The 15,240-nt window shown below is 41.1% G+C and overlaps 1 pseudogene; it reads right to left on the bottom strand.

Annotated features, from left to right (window-relative positions):
- Nucleotides 1-1,193: 1,193 nt before the first annotated feature.
- Nucleotides 1,194-13,012, bottom strand: LOC139392390 (tRNA-dihydrouridine(47) synthase [NAD(P)(+)]-like; annotated as a pseudogene).
- Nucleotides 13,013-15,240: the final 2,228 nt, after the last annotated feature.

Here is a 15,240-nt window from a genome sequence, read left to right as displayed (position 1 = left end):
CTGAAAAAAAAAACAATTTCACATCGGTTACACTCACCCCCCTTTTGACCTCCTCCTTTTCTGCAGCAACCTGTGATCCGGATCAACAGCATCAATGTAACAGTATTGCTTCCGTCCCTCTCCTCGCCCCTACCTGGGCTCGAACCAGGGACCCTCTGCACACATCAACAGTCACCCTCGAAGCATCGTTACCCATCGCGCCACAAAAGCCACGGCCCTTGCAGAGCAAGGGGAACCACTACTTCAAGGTCTTCAAGGGCGAGTGACGTCACCGATTGAAAAGCTACAAGCGCGCACCACCGCTAACTAGCTAGCCATTTCACATCGGTTACATCAGCTGTAACTATGATCTTACCAAGTTTGACAGGGTTGTGTGGTGTACAGACAGACTGCTCAGCAATGCCCAAAGACATGGATGGCCAAACAATTACATCTCGCTCCTTTGTGGCGTGCTGTGTGGCGTGCTGGTACATAGTTGCTTGAAGATGTTTGGGTGTGGGGAGATTTTTATTTTGCCCACGCTACAGACGGCTATAAATCCGGTCCACTAATACAGGACTAGTAAAAGCCCAGTGCACTACTTTTTTTTATTCAACATTTTTCAGGGGGTGCTGCATCCTCCCCCCAACACCCCTACTTCCCACGGCTATGTACTGGTGTGCTGACTTCTATGACAAGGTGTGTGTGTGTCAGTCCCTAAGACTCTTTCTGGAGGAACCCTTTTGGCGTTGACTCACTGCTGCACTGTGATCTGCTGGGGATGGTCTGTGCTGTGATCAGTGTAAACATGAAGACCAGAAGTGACCAAGGCCCGGTCTCCCTTAGGCATCTTAAGTTCATTGTTAGAACCATAGGATCCCATTGTTAGAACCTTAGGATCCCATGGTTCTAACAAACTTAGCCTTAAGATGCTTTTGGGAAAAGATCAGTTGTATTTTCTATTTATTTTATTCCATATACAGTATTTATTTGGTGCAATGGTAAGAAAATACATTTCCAAGTTAAAGATACACACCACTCCGAATACATTCTTTATAAATAATTTACATAAACTTACTGTCATTTTGAAATCACTCCAGTGTATTACTCATGTAATAGGTAAAGTACATTCAGGACTGCTGACTTGAATAAAATAAATAAAATAATGAAAAAAGCTTTACCATCATAACATTTTGTTGAGCATTCACACACATTCATTTGTAAGCATTTGTCTTATGCTTGGGCAGAAAGTTGATATTCTTGGGTACATATGTCCAAGCAGCATTCCACTGTGGAGAAGGGAACATATGATGGACTATTATTAAAAACCCTTTTCCATGAAACTATTCAGCGTGTTGTGTGTAGTTGGAAAAGATATTCAGCTGCTTTTAAAAAATGAAACATGTTGCGAGCTACTATTTTATTTCTAGACATGAACTAGGGACATTCTTCTCTTCTCTCCTGCAACTCTTCCCCAGGTCCTTAGTGTACACGAGAAAGCGAGTGAGGAATGTGCCGGTCTAGCACTGGTTCTGTACGGCTGCTTTTCATTTCATGGACAAGTTTGCAAATTAAATAATATATACAAGTAATAAACTTACTCATGATATACAGTACCAATCAAAAGTTTGGACATACCTACTCATTCCAGGGTTTTTCTTTATTCTTCATTGTAGAATAATAGTCAAGAAAGACATCAGAACTATGAAATAACACATGGAATCATGTAGTAACCCCCCAAAAAAGTGTTACATCTAAATATATTTTATATTGAGATTCTTCAAAGAAGCCAACCTTTGCCTTGACAGATTTGCACACTCATGGCATTCTCTCAACCAGCTTCATGAATCACCTGGAATGCGTTTCATTTAACAGGTGTGCCTTGTTAAAAGTTAATTTGTGGAATTTCTTTCCTTCTTAATGCGTTTGAGCCAATCAATTGTGTTGTGACAAGGTAGGGTTGTCATACAGAAGATAGTCCTATTTGGTAAAAGACCAAGTCCATATTATGGCAAGAACAACTCAAATAAGCAAAGAGAAACGACAATCCATTATCAGTTTAAGACATGAAGATAAGTCAGTCTGGAACATTTCAAGAAGTTTATTCAAGTGCAGTCGCAAAAACCATCAAGCACTATGATGAAACTGGCTCTCATGAGGATCGCCACAGGAAAGGAAGACCCAGAGTTACCTTTGCTGCTGAGGATAAGTTCATTAGTTACCAGCCTCAGAAATTGCAGCCCAAAATAAATGCTTCAGAGTTCAAGTAACAGACACATCAACACCAACTGTTCAGAGGAGACTGTGTGAATCAGGCCTTCATTGTCGAATTACTGCATAGAAACCACTGCTAAAGGACACCAATAAGAAGAGACTTGCTTGGGCAAAGAAACACAAGCAATGGACATTAGACCGGTGGAAATCTGTCCTTTGGTCTGATGAGTCCAAATGAGAGATTTTTAGTTCCAACCGTCATCTCTTTGTGAGATGCAGAGTAGGTGAATGGATGATCTCCACATATGTGTTTCCGACCATGAAGCATGGAGGTGTGATGGTGCTTTTCTTTTGACACTGCCAGTGATTTATTTAGAATTCAAGGCACACTTAACCAGCATGGCTACCACAGCATTCTGCAGCGATACGCCATCCCATCTGGTTTGTGTTTAGTAGGACTATCATTTGTTTTTCAACAGGACAATGACCCCAAACACACCTCCAGGCTGTGTAAGGGCTATTTGACCAAGAAGGAGAGTGATGGAGTGCTGCATCAGATGACCTGGCCTCCACAATCACCTGACCTCAACCCAATTGAGATGGTTTGGGATGAGTTGGACCGCCGTGAAGGAAAAGCAGCCAACAACTGCTTAGTTCATATGGGAACTCCTTCAAGACTGTTGGAAAAGCATTCCGCATGAAGCTGGTTGAGAGAATGCCAAGAGTGTGCAAAGATGCCATCAAGGCAAAGGGTGGCTACTTTGAAGAATCTAAAAAATATTTGTTTGATTTGTTTGACCCTTTTTTGGTTAATACATGATTCCATATGTGTTATTTCATAATTTATGTCTTCACTATTATTCTACAATGTAGAAAATAGTAAAAATAAAGAAAAACCCTGGAATGAGTAGGTGTGTCCAAACATTTGACTGATACTGTACTTCTAATAGGCCTACTTTGCCGTTAACATTTATTTTGCGATGGTTTTGGGGAAAGTATTTCTGAAAACCCACAAGACTTATCACATCAACTGGCTAAACACGGAGTGATAGACATACGGGCGCACCACACTGACAGACGGGCAATATTGCTGGATATTAATTGGCAGAAAATGGTATAGGTTTGGTTTTATAAGCCAATAGTGGCTAACCAGGGGTGGGATAAATTAAATGTTGCGTTGATTAGAGAGTAGATGGGAGCTTGTGGTGTCTGTTAAAACCTCTTAGCGCATGGATCCCGTTAACGGGATCAAAATCGACAACATCCTGTGAAGCTGGAGCTCGCCAAATTCAAATGACAAAATTGTAATATTAAACATTCATGAACATACAAGTGTCCTACATCATTTAAAAGCCTAACTTCTTGTTAATCCAACCACGTTGTCAGATTTCAAAAATACTTGACGGCGAAAGCATACCATGCGATTATCTGAGGAAAGCGCCCCATATACAAAAGCATTAAGAACATTTTCCAAACCAGCAGAGGCGTCACAAAAGTCAGAAATAGCGATAAAATAAATCACTTACCTTTGAATATCTTCCTCTGTTTGCAATCCCAAGGGTCCCAGCTACACAACAAATGGTAGTTTTGTTCGATAATGTCCTTCTTTATATCCCAAAAAATTCAGTTTAGTTGGCGCGTTTGATTCAGTAATCCACCCGTTCCACTAGTTCAACATGCATACAAAGGAATCCCAAAAATTACCAATAAACTTCGTCCAAGCATGTCAAACAACATTTCTAATCAATCCTCAGGTACCCTAATATGTAAATAAACGATAAAATATAAGACGGAATGTAGTATGTTCAATACCGGAGGTAAATAATGAGGTGCTCACCCTCATCCACGCGCGCCACAAGACTACACTCAAAATGTACAACAACTACAACTACTAATTCCAAGCCTGAAACACATTCTAAAGACTGTTGTTGACATCGAGTGGAAGCCATAGGAACTGCAATCTGGGAGCTATTTATTTGTATATCCTACAGACAAGCGTTGAAATGGATAGTGACCTCAAAAATAATTATTCTGGATGGATTTTCCTCTGGTTTTCGCCTGCAATATCTGTTCTGTTATACTCACAGACATTATTTTAACAGTTTTAGAAACTTCTGAGTGTTTCCTATCCAATGCTACCATATGCGTATCCTAGCTTCTGGACCTGAGTAACAGGCAGTTTACTTTGGGAACGTCATTTATCCAAACTTTTGAACACTGCCCCCTAGCCCTAAGAAGTTTTAATGACAGTTTGCGGTAGAACACGTAAAAATTGCATGTACTTATACAATTCTTTGGCGAGCTACTCATAGGTGGACTGCGAGCTACTGGTAGCTCACAATTGACCTGTTGCAGACCCCTGGTATAGAGGTAATCTATACTAATTCAAACCAACTGACAAATGTTAATGGGACTATTTTTACAGAGCATTAACTGTCCATCTCTCCTTATCTTATTGACTGGTTAAGAAGCCACCATATACAGTCCTCAAGAACAAGGGTTGAGACAGACATTGCTCTTGCAACCTCCTACTAAGCAGTTCTTTATTGGAAGTTTCAACCACAGAATGAGTCAAAAGATCAATGTGAATGAAAACACGCTGGCTGCCAAAAGAACCTAGATTAGGATCCTCTGTGATCAGTGATCCTCACCTGATCTTGATCCAGTCCCCTAAGTGTTGACTTGCCATGAGACTCCAGGTAGTCCCTGCCCGTGTAGTAGGGCGGTCGCCCGTTGATCCTCTGTGTCACTCGTTCCAGCAGCCCAACTGGTATGTACCTACAAAGGAGAGAGGTTTAGATTGGCATGTCCACATTAAATGTGTTGAATTGTTGATGTTTACAGCTATAAATTCAATAATATTTTAAGTGGTTGAATTCTACGTTTTGTCAAATATGGCAAATAGAGTCCTGCAGGTTCTCTTCAATAATTGTTTGTCCTCATCTACATCAATCTGTTGATCAACCTATAATGCACAAAAAAAACAATTGAGCATTTTTCTAAGCATTACTACAAAGTGTGAATACCACCTGATACTTCCTGTCTATACGAGTACACACCTGCACATGAAGGTCAGCCACTCCAGCAGGAAGTTCCTGGTCTTCTCCAGGCCTAGGGTGTCCGAGCCCCAGTGCTCCAGGCCGCAGTGGGTGAAGTCAGTCCAGCCTCTCGCTGGACGAGATATCCCAGTCCCGCCTCGCCTTGATCTCTGTGAAAACCAAGGGCTTGATGAGGGCACCCCTGCAGGAGAAGAAAAGTAAAAGAGACCTGCTAACCCTGTCCAACTTTTTAAGAGTACCAGATGCGTGCGGCAAATTGGAGAGTGCGCACGCTGTTAGAGTATGATCGCAATAATAGAATTGTACCAAATCAAGTCTATAAAAAGGTTGGAGTACTTTCTTTATTGACAGCATTCCACTTACACATATGGTAAAAGTCACTAACAAGGTGTGATTTGAAAGAACACACAAAGGGCCTTTATTCTTGGAGTTTTTTTAATTTTATTAAACAAATAATAAGTTATTTGTTTAGGTACAAAATAAACAAACGTCTCATACACAGTAAAGCAATTTTTTACTCTATGATAAGAACAAATGTTTGAAGCAGAGCATCAGTATCAAATAAACATAATAAACATAATAAAAACAAGGAAAAAAACTATGATAGGAAACAGTGGGTGAGAACTAATCTTCTGGAGACCTTCAAATGTTCAGGAAATCATTTCCTAGACAGATCTGCCTGGTAGCTAGCAGATTTAGCCTTACACAGCAGTGCATCAGGGTAGACTTCTCGTGGCAAACAGTTCCTCTGGCAATCATTGAAGCCTTGGTAACGAGGGCACTCAGCATGTCTGTACTGAGGGAGGCTCGGTACTGGGTTTTGTTCTTGGAAACGAGACTGAATATTTGTTCGCAGTCCGCATTGCTGTGGAATTTGACCAATATCCCCAGCATCACAGCCCAAAGGTGGGAGTAGACCAGGCCACGTTTCTGACATCTGCATAGGTCTTCAGATCCAGCTTGCCTTGGTCCCAAGTTTAGTCTCTATACTGTAGTAGAGGAATGCTTGTCACCTCTCAAACAGGGCCAATGACTAGCGCCAGCTCACAAGAATTGGCTTTTTAGGCACGGTTCCTAATCATCACTTAAAGCAAAATCATTTTGAAAACATAAAAACAAATGATCGCATCAACACAGACCGCAAAAACTGTCTACACAAAGCTTAAGTAGGCTACTGCAAAGGGAATCTGAACACTGTTCGCTTGAAGAGTCTGGTGTTTCAGCCTGAAGCGTCCGGTGTTTCAGCTTGAAGAGTCTGGTGTTTCAGCCTGAAGAGTCCGGTGTTTTAGCCTATTTCTGTGCAGCACATACATCATTTAAGATTTAGTGCAAAGGCATTTTAGAAGCATTGCCTCTGTAGATAGTACCAGACACTCATTCATTCTTCATCTCGCAGTCTTCTAAACTTCCAACTCCATTTAATGCCAAGATGTTTATATTTATTTTTTATTATAATTTTGTAATGCTTTTTGTGACGTGAATCATAATTACAGTTACAGTCTATCAGGTTTCATGATCCTCGTAATGTTAGGTGGAAAATACAACTAATGGGACGCAGAATTAAATGTATATCACACTCGCACAAACGCGACCAGTTATTTTTCATATTTGCATTTAATTTCTTTCTCTGGCAAATGCGAGTGAACTGCTGGCACTTTAGAACCCACTGAATGTCCATCTTATGTTCGCTAATGTTAGCTTGAAACAATTCCAGGCTGACTACACAGCTCGCATCGCGTGCGCAAGCGTAGCAAAAATAAATGTAGAAATCTAGATTATTCAATTATTGCACCCACACTGCTTGTGCGCAACAACGAGCGTCTGCGTTGCCAAGGGCTAAAATAGAAGTCAGTTCTTTTTTTACGCAGATCGCGTCGCAAGTCCTGCCTCTCCCATCTCCTCATTGGTTCATAGAAGCAGGTACCCACGTGCCATCTCCTCATTGGTTATACCCATGTGGGTGAGTGAAAGACGAAATAGGTCGGTGGCAGTAATGCACGTAATTTATGAAAGTTGCAATATAAATCGCAATATAAAGTAAAGAGAAGAAAAAGCCTGGAAGGAGGAGAGATGACTAGAAACGATTCGGTTGACCGTTTTATGTGTGGACTAATTGGTGGAATAGAGGACCTTGTGCATTTCAGGTAAAATAACAACTCAATGTTTATATCCCAGGACAAATTAGCTAGCAACAGCAAGCTAGCTAAATAGGACAAATTAGCTAGCAAGTGCCATCTAGCTAGCTAAATTACCATAAATGTTTAATGCTTTTCGAGCTGTCCCCAAATTTATATAATTGGTTCAGAGTTTGTTATGATATTTTAACCTGCGTGGACATTCTGAAAGTAGTTTGAAGTCAGTAGGTCACATGACCAAGGAGCTACTGACATTTGAAAGTTTGTAAAATCATGTGAGATGAAAATGGACAAACTAAAGGGTGTGCAATATAGAATGGTAGTCAGTGGACATTCTGAACCTTGTTTGAGGACAGTAGGTTACATGACCAAGGAGCTATTGAAATTGGAACCACTGAAAACATTGAAAATTCATGTCAATAGCGTGAGATGAAAATGGACAAACTTAAAGGGTGTGCAATGTGTAGGCCCACTGAGTGTACATGCTTAACCTTGTGTGAAGTCAGTAGGTCACATGACCAAGGAGCTATTGAAATTCAAAAATGTAAATAAATAATTTAAAATAGTGTGAGATGTAAATCAACCAAAAAAAAGTGTGTGCAATGTGTGACTATGCCATCGGGTTAGCTAGAACCAGTTTTGGACGTTTTAGGAGTAATGGTTAAAGAGCTATTGAAATTAGAAAATGTTGATTTGTCACAATGTTGACAGTCCCTAACTGCTGTTGGTGGACATAAGGAAAACTACAGGCGAATATCCGTTGAATATCCAACCTGAATCTGTCTTTACCTCGGTAGCTGACAGTCGGCAAACTCAACATCACAACAAACAGGAGGGACAGACATGGAGTAGCTACGTTGAATAATGATGTATTAATCTCCATGTCCGCTGACACAAACTCCGTACATGTCTGTGTGTTGCAGCTTGAGAATCGGGATGTTAGATTTACACAGTGGATTTATTTTTTATTAAAATGTTTTTACAAAATTATATAATAATAATAATAATAATAATAATCAGGCCCTATTCATTTCTGCGTACCTTTAACTCGGATCTCGTACCTGCGTACATGGACAGAGAATTGGCAGGTCTGTTTTACAACCAGAGCTGGAGTCAATTAAAGATGCACTATGGTGAAATCACGCCGCCATTTCATGGTTGCAAAAATTCTAATAGTTTGCCTAATTTCACTTTATGTGACAAAACAAGCAAGTATAGTGTAGAGAATCATTGTACCATCTAAACCGCTGTGAAATATATTTTCTATAACCAAACATTTTCAGCTGGTGTACAAAATTGTGAAATGTCTGGGGGGTCCCCGAGGAGGTTTGAGAACCACTGAGTTAAGGGTTAAGAGACTGAATTGGACGTGCGTCCCATCTCAAATCAACCCTTAGCCCAAGGTTCGTACAGACAGTGGCAAGTCAAATTCAAGAACTTAAGTACTTTTGCAAGCACTAATACTTATTTTAAAAGGACCAATTTCTAATAGTTTGTATTATGCAATTGTTTTTAGTCACCACCAGATGGCAGTATATCACCTCAACCTCATGAACAAATGTAATATGTACAACTCATCACAAGTTCTACTCAATAATACGTGTTTCACTACTTTTTTACTGTATACATGAGTGGTAAGTCAGTACTAATGATGTAATTTGAGTAGTGATGAGCAGAGTTTTGGGAGAGGCCTACTGGTGAACACACATTTCCTATTCGCATTACTACACAATTCCAGCTTAATGACTATTGTATTTTTATTGGGCATTTGGGAATCTACTACTTAATAGCTAAGAAAAAGAGTCTTGCTCAGACTGGCAGCTTTAATGTCGCCGGTCGGGAGAAGGGCGGGTGGGCTGTGTGAGGTAAACTGCACGTGAACGGCCACCAGAACAGCAGGAGCACGGCTGCCGCTTGATAAAGAGGCAAAAAAGCTCTGGAGAGAAAAAGTCACAATGTAGAACTGGAGCCAGTGCAGGATGTAGCGTTGTCTTTCCCCGTCCAGGGCCGATTCGCCCATGCTAGCAATGTCAAAGTCTGACGCATTTACTGCACCTTACACTGTGTGGGTTGGGTCCAATGATGTAGTGGTAAAAGAAGAAAAAAAATGGGTAAACTAATACTGACCAAAAACTTAGAACACAACATGTAAAGTGCTGATCCTATGTTTCATGAGCTGAAATAAAAGATCCTAGAAATGCTCCATACGCACAAAAGGCTAGATTTAATATATTTTGCCCGGCATTTTAGCTATTGATGTGACATTTGGCAGGCCTAATCAGTCAGTTCTGTACCCGCCTGACTGAGTGACAGTGTGGGTGGAAAGAGCAAGCTCATTTGGAAACCAGAGCACAAAACACATGGAAATATACCTTTTGCGAACCTTGCCCAAGCCCCTCATCAAGCCTCCCTATGCACTTGTGTAGATCTGAAAAAAATGGTTAAGAGTAAGCTAGATTCTATCCACTCAGCCTCAGAGCACAATACTCTGATCAGTCAAATTGCATGAAATCTAAAGTACACTGCATTGCATTCGGAAAGTATTCAGACCCCTTGACATTATCTACATTTTGTTACGTTACAGCCTTATTCTAAAATGGATTCAATTAAATTACATTTTCCCCCTCATCAATCTACACACAATACCCCAGAATGCCATAGCAAAAACAGGTGAAGACATATTTACATTAAGTATTCAGACCCTTTACTCAGTACTTTGTTGAAGCACCTTTGGCAGCGTTTACAGCCTTGAGTCTTCTTGGTTATGACACTTCAAGCTTGGCACACCTTTATTTGGGGAGTTTCTCCAATTCTTCTCTGCAGATCCTCTCAAACTCTGTCAGGTTGGATGGGGAGCATTGCTGCACAGCTATTTTCAGGTATCCCCAGAGATGTTCAATCGGGTTCAAGTCTGGACTCTGGCTGGGCCACTCAAGGACATTCAGAGACTTGTTCCGAAGCCACTCCTGCATTGTCTTGGTGGTGTGCTTCGGGTCATTGTCCTGTTGGAAGGTGAACCTTCACCTCAGTCTGAGGCCCTGAGCGCTCGATCAGGTTTTCATCAAGGATCGTTCTGTCCTGACTTGTCTCCCAGTCCCTGCCGCTGAAAAACACCCCCACAGTATGATGCTGCCACCACCATGCTTCACTGTAGGGATGGTGCCAGGTTTCCTCCTGACGTGACGCTTGGCATTCAGGCCAGAGTCATGTCATGTGCCTTTTACTTAGGAGTGGCTTCTGTCTGGCCACTCTACCATAAAGGCCTGATTGGTGGAGTGCTGCAGAGATGGTTGTCCTTCTGGAAGGTTCTATCTCCACAGAGGAACTCTGGAGCTCTGTCAGAGTGACCATCGGGTTCTTGGTCACCTCCCTGATCAAGGCCCTTCTCCCCCGATTGCTCAGTTTGGCTGCGCAGCCAGCTCTAGGAAGAATCTTGGTTGTTCCAAACTTCTTCCATTTAAGAATGATGGAGGCCACTGTGTTCTTGGGGACCGTCAATGCTGCAGAAATGTTTTGGTACCCTTCCCCAGATCTGTGTCGACACAATCCTGTCTCAGAGCTCCTAGGACAATTCCATTGTTGCTCTGACATGCACTGTCAACTGTGGGACCTTACAGAATCATGTCCAATCAATTGAATTTACCACAGGTGGACTCGAATCAAGTTGTAAAAACATCTCAAGCATGATCAATGGAAACAGGATGCACCTGAGCTTAATTTTGAGTCTCCATGCAAAGGGTCTGAATACTTATGTAAATAAGTTATTTCTGTTTTTTTATACATTTGCAAAAATGTCTTAAAACCAGTTTTTGCTTTGTCATTATGTGGTTGTGTGTGTAGATTGATGAGGGAAAAAAATATTTAATACATTTTAGAATAAGGTCATAACGTAACAAAATGTGGAAAATGTTAAGGGGTCGGAATACTTTCCAAATGCAGTCTTTTCTTTTCCATTAAGATACTAACCTTGCCAGCATAATTACCCAAAACTTCAGTCTCTCTAGCCTTCATGGTGTTATCGTAAAACAAAATGTCCCCATTACCTGCATAGAAGAGAGATTAGGTTTAACAGGTGCACACACAAAGATGCATGCACGAACATACACACTTTGTGAGATTGAGACGCCGGCGACCTGTCCTCCATTACAGAGCTTACCACTCGCCAATGTTCAATCAATTATGAATAAACTTGAACTCAGTGTGAGGGACATCAGATCCTGCAGCATACATTGTTTCAATGAGACTTGGCTTTCCTTCAACAACCAAACGGATTATATACAACCAATGGGTTTTACAGTTTATCGAGGGGACAAAACAAGGGCGAAGGGCTCCATTCTATGATCAGCAACAAGTGGTGCGACAGGGGAAACGTATAGGAACTTGCAAGGTTCTGCTCTCCCAATTTGGAATACTTGGTCATCAAATGTCGCCCTTTTTACCTTCCAGAGAGAGTTCTCAGGGATTATCGCCATATGTGGCAGGTAGCCTAGCGGTTAAGCTCTTTGGGCCAGTAACCAAAAACATCGTAGGTTATGTCACATTTTACATTGTTGGTCATGTCACACAGTTATGCCACATTTATGAACCCTTTATAAAGCATGACATAGGGTTATAGATGATTTGTAAAACATTTGTGGTATTTATGAAACCTTTATAAACTGCACATCATTTAAAGCGGGACCATTATCTTTATTGTTTCTTTCACTTTCCTTTGGCCTGCGCTGTTGGAGCTCGGAGTTTAAGAATTTCACTGTTATTACATCTGCATCTGACTAATGAAATCTCCAAATCTAACTCACCAAAGAGTGGGATGGGGCTGGCAAATTGGGAGCAGGTATTAATGTAGTCCCAGTCAGCTGACTTGGTATAGCGCTGTTCCCTGGACCTGCCATGCAACTGCATAGATACTTGAAATTACTCTTATGCTACACATCCCTGACACAACCAAAGACCCCAACAATACACAACAGTTTACTTGGGCTAGATCGATTTAGGATTCAGCATTACATTCTGACACACGTACGGTGATTATGGACACCACCCACTTCTTCATCTCTGGGATGAGTTTGTGCGCGATGTTGGCCTTATCCTGAACGCCGGTACGAATCTTGACAGTCAATGGAACATCCAGAACCAGAGGACAGAACAACCAAGTCCCTTTACATACCAGAACTGAGTTCAAGTAATATTTATTTTCTTTCAAATGCTTTGAGCGTTTTATTGAGCCTGCATCGAGTGCAACATCTCCAATAACATAGTTGAGCAAATAAGGAATTGTACTATATATAGAAGCATCGCTTACAGAGTTCATTCCTCGGATGATTTGCTCAAACTTGTTGGTGCACGTCATCAGGCCACAACCTCCGCCCTAAAGAAAGGGAAGACCATATTAATCATCTGTTTTAGAGGGCTGGTTTCCCCACACAGATTACGACTAATCCTGGATTTAAAAGCAAACTCAATGGAGAATGTCCATTGAAATACCTTATTTCGGTGATATGTTCCTCATGTGATAGGTTCAGAAGTTTATGCCTTCTTGCACACAAGGTCAATGGGACACCCCGAGCTGAAGTCCACAAAGTCCACGTTGATTTTGTTGTTGAGTTGCTCTGTACATCTGGTCATTGCGTCAAGAAAGCATCTCTCCACCTAAAATTTGAAATTATCAAACTTTTAGTACAGAACAAGGCCCTAAAGCTAGAATCCTTAGTTGCTACATAATTTATTTTATGTAGCAACTAAACGCATAGATTCTTAAATAATATAAGTTGTAAATGCCCCATGAGCTTAGTTCAACTGTACCCCACCAGAACCCCTAATATAAGCTTGTTTTACTCCAATGTTTTAAACAAAGTAAATGTAAACAAACACTATAGCCTCTAAACATGGTTAAAATTGTAATTGTATTATTCTATTATCATTTTGCATCCATAACTCTGTCTATCCCTCAGCTTTTTACAAAAACATAGGTGGGGTGACTTTGGTAATGTTTCAATACCTTTACTTTGAGCTCAAATTTCCAGGAGGACAAATCTGAAATGGACTAAAATGATCCCCATCGTTCCCATTTATTTCAAATTGAGGCCAATAGCTAGATCCACACAACAAAACGAGAAAAAAATCTGAAACTTTGGAGTGATCTACTACCACTTCCACGACTATCCCTTTTAGAACCGGCATGGGGTGGAACAAGCTTAAGCATACTGCCCAGAACAAAGTGCAATGGACAGGAGTTATCGATGGCCTATGCTCCCTGAGTATTCAGATTATCATTGCTAATCCGGTTTTAAAAAAATACTAATCTAAGTATTACTTTCAGCCTGGACTAAGAAACTCTTTTAAAATAGATTTTCAGTTGAGCTTGGGTTTCAGGCCAGGAGTAGGGATAATCTAAGTCTGGGAAAGTGGCCAATTCTGTTCCAAGGACCAATTTACTGTTGTTAAGGGAGCAAGATACAGCTTGTCTTTGACGTCCACCTTTAGGAAGAATAAAAACAATATTCATAAATGTACTATTTGGTTTATACAACTTCTTAATATTAAAATGGGTTGTTAATATTTAAATGAGCCTAATATACAAAGTGCCACTCAGATCCCCGACATGCAAGACAAAAAACCTTGCACTGTGTTTCAGACAAGCAGCTCAAACGTACCAGCTTCTTTTCACATTGTAGTAGCATTATGACATCAGCATCAGTCAACGCACAATGGTCTTCACTAGAGCCAGGTCCTCCTGGCTAACCTGCAATTTTTCAAAAGATAAACAACTTGTCAAGGAAAAACCTCTAGACACCATAAAATAAATTCAGTCATTGGAAGAGTATCCCCCCCTTTCAAAAAACGTAAAATTATTATTATTATTATTATTATTCTTTTTTTTAATCGCACAAATCTTTTATATTTCCCAGCCAGGCAGTTTTTTCCTTTCCACTGTCACCAGTCACCTCTAATTGTTCTTCGAAGATTAAGGCCCCTACCTGAATTTGTCCAATAGAAACTCTTTTTGTTGCAAACCATTTTCTGTTACAAAACATTTTGCTATGGTGTGTGACTAATGAATACAACCCAGGCAACATACCGTTCCCACATAATGGCAGAACCACCAAGCCTTACCGTTCTCTGCTGCTGCAGCTTTTTCCTGCTTTGTGTCCACCTTTGAAAATGGTCTTCATGTAGGCGCTGTAAAGGGGACCACCTTGTTGTGGAGGCGCCACTGCATGTCCTTGTCCAGGCTATTCCTCACTGGCGTTCTCCTTTCCATGGCTTTCACATGCTCCTCGTTCACCAGATTTTTGAGGTCAGCGCCTTAGACACATTTGGCCTCACGCTCCTGGGGGGGGGGAAATATAAAATTGGTGTTGATAAACAATTAGGTCTACAGGAAATTCAATTGAGCATGCTCCTGATAGGTAGAGGAAAAACATCACTGAATGACTTGATGGGATTTCTAAGATGTAAAGTCCCAGGTTGCATGAAAAGTAGTTGGCCCTTTCATCTATCCCCTAAAGTGGCATTCCTACCTGAATAATGGAAGGACAGTCTGTTTTCGTTGCTCGTGGGTTTCATGTGCGGCCTGAACTTGTCCTGCCCTCGCATTCGCTTGCTGTCCTGTTTCCCCGTCCTCTCCTGCTCATCCGGGTCCACTTTCATTTTTTCTCTTGAGGCTCTTCCATAGAGTCCTCTGCCGTCTCCTTTGGTCCTGCATCACCGCTGGCCTTGTCACCGTTAGGACCCTTCCCTCCAGAGTCCAGTAATTCATGGAACTTTTCTTTCGTTGTGAGAAACCTGAAAAACAGAGAATGCTAAATCACATTGACATATAATTGAGACAATTCAATAGGTATGCCTAATAC

The sequence above is a fragment of the Oncorhynchus clarkii genome, chromosome 32 (genome assembly GCF_045791955.1).
Source record: "Oncorhynchus clarkii lewisi isolate Uvic-CL-2024 chromosome 32, UVic_Ocla_1.0, whole genome shotgun sequence".
NCBI lineage: Eukaryota > Metazoa > Chordata > Actinopteri > Salmoniformes > Salmonidae > Oncorhynchus > Oncorhynchus clarkii.
Note: the sequence above shows the minus strand (reverse complement) of the source record. Positions and strands in the feature narration are given on the sequence as shown.